Source organism: Rhinopithecus roxellana, chromosome 12 (genome assembly GCF_007565055.1).
Source record: "Rhinopithecus roxellana isolate Shanxi Qingling chromosome 12, ASM756505v1, whole genome shotgun sequence".
NCBI lineage: Eukaryota > Metazoa > Chordata > Mammalia > Primates > Cercopithecidae > Rhinopithecus > Rhinopithecus roxellana.
The window spans coordinates 13,607,006-13,614,167 of NC_044560.1; the positions used below are offsets into that span (position 1 = coordinate 13,607,006).

The 7,162-nt window shown below is 40.9% G+C and overlaps 1 pseudogene across 1 annotated transcript; it reads left to right on the forward strand.

Moving 5' to 3' along the window:
- The first annotated feature begins 4,937 nt into the window (after window positions 1-4,937).
- LOC115892083 lies at window positions 4,938-5,632 on the forward strand (annotated as a pseudogene). Its single transcript, XR_004051973.1, has one exon. The product of XR_004051973.1 is annotated as a mitochondrial import receptor subunit TOM5 homolog pseudogene (transcript).
- The last annotated feature ends 1,530 nt before the right edge of the window (window positions 5,633-7,162 follow it).

The window sequence follows — 7,162 nt, forward strand, 5'->3', positions numbered from 1 at the left end:
TGTACTCAATCCCATGGTGCGTCAGGCCCTCTGTCTACTGGGTTTCTCCCCTTTCTGCAGAGCTGTGGACCTCGTACGTACCAAACAGGTGAACTTGGTCCATCTTTCCTCCTTCCTTTGTTTACACATTTGCATTTATATCTTCCTGTACTAAAAGAAACAAATTATTTATAATTGGGGTGACAATCTAAAGGAACAAAAGATGGGGAAATAATTGCAAGATTATAAAAATCATGTTCAAACTAGAGTTTTTAACCAAGGTTAAGAACTAACCTGGGGCTGAGTCAGTGTCTCTACCCACTTCAATAACAGCATAAAGATCTTTCACTAAATTCGTTATGTGGTCTGTCTGGATGTAAACGTATATATTTCCTTTTGAAAACAGAATTATATCCTGCAGACTCTTGGCATCCTGTATAGCTTTGACCGAATGTTCACTCTCATCATAATGGAAGATTTCTATCTATGCAGATAATATATGTTTTTAAATATTGTTTTCTGTTTAGTCCCCAATCTTCCTAACTCAAATTGGGGACTGAGGAAAGAGAAAGGTGGTTACCCTTGTTATCGTGCCAGATTCTTCCTGCTGCTTTTCAACCCCATGTGAGTGTTGATTGACGGTTCTGCTATATTGTGTGTGCCCTTCAAGTTTCAGAAAACTTTCCCGATCATTTCACTTCAACCTTAATTGAACCCAAGAGTCAAAGTTACTATTTTCTCTGAACGTGTTTGTGATCTTCTGTTATATTTTGGAGCATGTTACCTTTATGGTACTGTAAGCTATAGTGCATACTGTTTGCATTGTAAACAACCGGTCAGTAATTTATGTACATGTATTCCACATTTTAGTGTGCGTGAAGTGGACAATCCATATTTGTAGTAGTTTATTTGTCAACTTTTTAACTCCCCTATGTTTTAAGGACATTTAAACATTTCTTGTCCTATCAAGGTGACAAAAGCAGAATGTAATTTTTTTTTTTTTTGGAAGCTTCGTGATTACCTATAACAAGTTCTGTTTTAAAAACTTACGAATAAAGTTAGTAACTATTTTTAAATCAGTCCATTGAATTGAGTTTTTGTGTGTGTAGTATTTTCAATATGCCTCACTTATATTTAGCTAATAAGACAGAGAAGTGCAATATTGTGTTTGTTCCTTCCACAAGAGTCCTGTTGAACATTAATGCCGTGCAGTGCCAGAGTTCAAGGTTGTGAGTCACTGCTGACTGTGTAAATAACCACTGCAGTTTCAGCTCTTCCCTTTTATACCCTGGTTTCCTCTTTGGTTAAAAACGATTTATTCCTGGTAAAGACTTACTTTTTGTCTTGGTTAAAAAAAAAATCTCCAAAATGTGGAACTATAAATGACAGTAGAGGTTATCTAGTGCAGTGGGATTTCGAATACTTATTTTTAAGTCATAGGACTCTGCTCTTTGTTCAAATGAAATCTTACACAAAGCCAATGTAAAATTGATCACAAAAAAGAAAGGTAAACCAAGGGGCTGGGGGAGGAATGGGGACCTGAGTTCCAACCCCTGTGAGAGCTCAACAGAACAGACCCAGACACACCCCTCTATTTCCCCTGCCTCCCTCCACTTCCTCCATCCCCACCCCACCCGCAACACACCTTTACAAGAAAGTGGCCCCAGAGGTGTTGCCAGATGCACACAGTCTGGATGGTCATGGACCTGGGACTAGAACCCATTTCTTGACATTCTTTATACCACACTCCACTACTTTGTTACAGCAAAATCTAATTTTTCTGGATAAATGTGTTTGGATTCAAAGGTTCTTGATATTGTTTTGTTTTTGAGACAAGGTCTTGCCCTGTCGCCTAGGCTGGAGTGCAGTGGCATGAACACAGTTCACTGCAGCCCCAACCTCCCACCTCAGTCTCCGAAGTAGCTAGGACTACAAGTGTGCACCATCACACCCGGCTAATTTTTGTATTTTCTGTGGAGACAGGGTTTCCCTATGTTGCCCAGGCTGGTCTCTTAACTCCTGATCTCAGGCAGTCCACCCGCCTCAGCCTCCCAAAGTGCTGAGATTACAGGCATGAGCCACTGCAAAGTGGCCTTCTCTGTTTTTAAAAAACTAAAGTGGCGTCGCTGGGGACATGTCTACTTTGATGTTTTTCCAAGCTGTGTTCTGTGGGGCTGCCTCCAGGGGGCGCCATGCTTCCAGGTTCCTGGGGCCTTGCACTCCTATTATTTGTTGTACCTAAACATCCCAGCGTCAGGTTTCACTTGAGCTAAGGATTCCTTGGCGAAAACAGAAAATTGGAAAACCACTGCAAATAACCTAGGACAAAACACACACACACACACACATTTTTTTTTTTCTTTTCTTTTTTTGAGACCAAGTTTCACTCTGTTGCCCAGGCTGGAGTGCAGTGGTGCAATCTCACCTCACTGCAACCTGTGCCTCCCGGGTTCAAGCAATTCTCCTACCTCAGCCTCTTGAGTAGCTGGGACTGCCGGCACACACCATCACGCCTGGCTAATTTGTGTATTTTTAGTAGAGACAAGTTACACCATCTTGGCCAGGCTTGTCTCAAACTCCTGACCTCAGGGGATCCATTCATCTCGGCCTCCCAAAGTGCTGGGATTACAGGCACGAGCCATCGCACCCAGCCAAAACACAAAATTTTTAATGCAGAATATGAAATACAAGAATCAAGATTTAAGTAATTTACCTAATAGACTGGCTTCAAGTTAAATGCATACAATGTATGTATCAGATGTATCAGAGTCCTATTATCACTGAGAAATATGTTTAAAGGGCCGGAGTGAGCATCTGCTATATTCCTGCCCTCAATGAACACGTTAAAATGTGGTTCTAATCTAGAAGAAGAAAAGATTAAAATTCTCATACACATAGGAAAGATCTCATCTTGCCAACCTTCCCCGGGTCTTCTGAGACATAGAAAGTATAAATATAAGTGATTTGTAGATTAGATATTTCTGTAAGGTATTTCAAAGTATGTTACTTGGGAAAAGTTTGTGGTCCGAAATGTTTGGAAAAGTTAAATGCTGAAAGTTAAAAGTTAAAGACCTAAATCTAGAATGCAAAAATACTAAGTTAATAGAACAAATTGTGGGAGAATATCATTGTGACCTAGAGGCAGGGAGAGACTTCACAAAACTTTAAAAGCATAAGCTATAAGGTAAAAATTATAATTGATTACATCAAAATTAATTATTCATGTTCAACAAAGAATGCCATGAAAATGTTGACAATAGGGAGAAATATTTACAGTCCAGATGTTACCAGAAAGGGCCCTGATCCAGACCCCTACAGAGTGTTTTTCGATCTCATGCAAGAAAGAATTCAGAATGAGCCCACAGAGTAGAGTGAAAGCAAGTTTATTTTATTTTTTTTAATTTTTAAAATTTTTTTGAGATGGAGTTTTGTTCTTGTCACCCAGGCTAGAGTGCAATGGCACGATCTCGGCTCACTGCAACCTCCGCCTCCCGGGTTCAAGCGATTCTCCTGCCTCAGCCTCCTGAGTAGCTGGGATTATAGGCATGCACCACCACGCCTGGCTAATTTTGTATTTTCAGTAGAGACAGAGTTTCTCCATGTTGGTCAGGCTGGTCTCGAACTCCCGACCTCAGGTGATCCTCCCGCCTCGGCCTCCCAAAGTGCTGGGATTACAGGCGTGAACCACCATGCCCAGCCAAGTGAAAGCAAGTTTATTAAGAAAGTAAAGGAATGGGCCGGGCATGGTGGCTCACACCTGTAATCCCAGCACTTCAGGAAGCTCAGGCAGGTGGTCAGGAGTTCGAGACCAACCTGGTCAACATTACAAAACCCTGTCTCTACTAAAACTACAAAAATTAGCCAGGCGTGGTGGTGCAGACCTGTAGTCTCAGCAACTTGGGAGACTGAGACAGGAGAATTGCTTGAACCCAGGAGGCGGAGGTTGCAGTGAGCCGAGATTGTGCAACTGCACTCCAGCCTGGACAACAGAGTGAAACTCTCAAACAACAGAGTGAAACAGAGTGAAACTTCTCAAGGAAAAAAAAAAAGAAAAGAAAGTAAAGGAATGAAAGAATAGATACTCCACAAACAGAGTAGCGCTTTCCCAAAAGTACAAGGGGGAACGTGCCTGCCTGAGATACAATGCTTGTTTATATATAAGATAAAGCAAAAATCATGGCGGAGATGTGCTCTACTACAAAGGTTTGTGACAAAGGACTGTTAAATCTTTGTGTAACTGCTGTCTTCCACAAGCATCTATATTATTATCTTTAAAGCGAAACATATTCTTAAATTTAAAAAGCTTTTGTTCTTAAGATATTGGGACATCAGGACATTTCCTGGGTCTATTATTTCCCATTACCATTAACATTATTAACTTGTTCCCTTAACTGTAAATATCCTGTGACTAAGGACACCTAACCTCCTAGGAATGCAGCCTAGTAGGTCTCAGTCTCATTTTACTGAGCCCCTATTCAAGATGGAGTCACCCCGGTTTGAACACCTCTGACACTAACACAGGCGAAATAACTATAAAATGCAAAGAGATTTCCAAATTGACAAGGAAAAGCAGCCCAATAGAAAGATAGGCTAAAGGATATGAAAAGTAATTGACAGAAAAGGAAAACAATGAGCCTAGGAAGAAACACTAAACCCCAGTAATCAGATGAAGCGCAAATTAAAATAACATGATGCCATTTATACCTGTTGGATTCTCAAAAATGTAAAAACAATTCATGCCAAGTATAGCCAGAAGGCAGGGATATAGGAAATCTGACATACAACTGGTGGAAGTACAGACTAGTTTAGTCATTCTGAAGAACAAACTGGCAGTCCTTGGTCATCTGAATAAGAACAAAATCTCTGACTCTGCAGTTCTGCTCCTGGAGATAGATGAGACAGAGAGAGAGAGAGATGTCCTAAGAATATCCCAAAGGGGCCGGGCGCGAGGCGGCCACTGGGAAGAGGAGAGCGCGGCATCTGGAAACTGCAAAGTCAGAGCCGCGATGTTCCAGATTGAGGGCCTCGCGCCGAAGCTGGACCCGGAGGAGATGAAAGGGAAGATGTGCGAGGATGTGATCTCCTCCATACGGAACTTTCTCATCTACGTGGCCCTGCTGCGAGTCACTCCATTTATCTTAAAGAAATTGGACAGCATATGAAGACTGGACATCTCATATGCATGCACGATATGAAGAGCCAGGTTACAGTTTCGACTCCTCTCTGCAAGTGAATAGGCCCGGAAAGGTGTAAGAGACTCTTTGAATGGACATAAAATTCTGCTTGTTAAGAACAAGTTTGGCTCTGGTAACTGACGTTCAAAGCTAAAATTTAAAACTATTTGGGAAGTAGGAAACGATATCATGATCTGGTGTACCCTTATCCCTGTGACATTTCGCCTCTGACAATACTGGTATAATTGTAAATAATGTCAAACTCCATTTTCTAGCAAGTATTGAGGGAGCTGTGTCTGAAATGGCACTGTCTTGTCAGTCATTTCTGTTTACCTTTTCTGCCCAGAGTGTATTTGTGAAGAGTCTCTTAATAGTTATGTTTTGTGGAAATCAACACACAACCACAACGACTTTTAAGCACAGGATCATTAGTCTATGTTTTTAATAAACATATCGATTAAGAAAAAAAAAAAAAAAAAGGATATCCCAAAGGGATTCTCACACAGGGCCATAAAGAGGTATGTCGAGGATGTTCATTGCACCATTATTTATGGAGACAAACTGGTGTTTGCAACTGGAAAATGAACACTATGGAGAACCATGCAGCAAGAGTAGCCATATACACAGCCACATGGATATATCTTGAAAACAGCTGAGTGCCAAAAGGAGTGAGATATACCTAACATTCACATTACCTGAAGTACCACACACAGACAGTAATGCACTTTGCAAGAATACATACAAATAAAAAGATACACATTAAATATATACCTCCAAACATAAAAAGCATCTTGCACAGATCAAAGATAATGTGCCATGAATTGAGAAGTCTGATTTACTGTGAGACTTTATATCACCTTTTGATAGACTTTAAAGGGTTACATAGATTCTTTTTTACTTTACTACATTACTTTACTACTTTACATTTTTACTTTACTACTTTACTACATTAATAGTAGATGAAGATTCTCTATTAAATGTACTCCCATATGGATGGAGAAAATATATACTGTATCATTCTTTCTTCTCTGAGCTACAAATGAGGAACGTTGTATGTGGTTTGACTCTAGATTCACCATTTCCTTTTGGTTCAAAGAAATAATCAGGTTAATTCGCAGCCTGGTGCTATCTTTCTTCAATATCTTTTGAATAATTGAGATCTTTGATGGGAAATTATACAGCCTTCTGTCCTGAGAGACTTGACCAGGCCCCTTCCCGCAAAGGAGGAAATTAAACCTAAAATGATTTCTCAGACATCACCTGAGTGAGCCCTGTGAATGAAAGGTCTTTTGTGGACCAAATGGACTAGCCTCCTCTGACTTATTTCCTTGATAACTTCAGTTACTTGGCAGGCTATTTATTCTATCCCATTAGATATTTCTAACAACAGTTGGAAAGTCTAGAATGGAGATTTGTCTCCTTTGCAAATGAGAAGCAGCCCTTGGGCATCCTGCTAATCCTAGATACTGTATACTAATGAGTTCTATTGTGAAAGGGCACAGAGCTGCCCTCCCACTCAGTTCCTGTCTCCAGATGTCTCCAACGATACGAACTAAACACTTTAAGGTGCGTTTTCCTGGAGAGAAGTTAACTAGTGGTTCATGCTAGAGAAAAAGGAGACAGTTAAACTGCAGGTTTAATAAAAATCCATTGAGGGGTGTATTAGTTATCTATTGCTGCACAACATTTTATCCCAAAGTTTAGCAGCCTAAAACAAGAAAATATTATCTCAGTTTCTGAGGATCAGGAATCTGGGAGTGGCTAAGCTGGACAGTGGTGGCTCAGGGCCTCTAAGAGGTTGCCATCAAGTCATCAGCAAGGCTGTGGTAGGGACAGGAGGCGGAGAAATTCTAGGCTGAAAAGGACAGGGACCCTGGCAAAGCTCCACCCTCAAGCCTAGAACCATGGCTCAAAGTGAGAACATCTCTGTTTTCCCATTCAAATGTTGCCCTCTCCAAAACCACTGCTGGCCCACCCCACCCCCATCCTGTACCCATAAAAACCCCAGG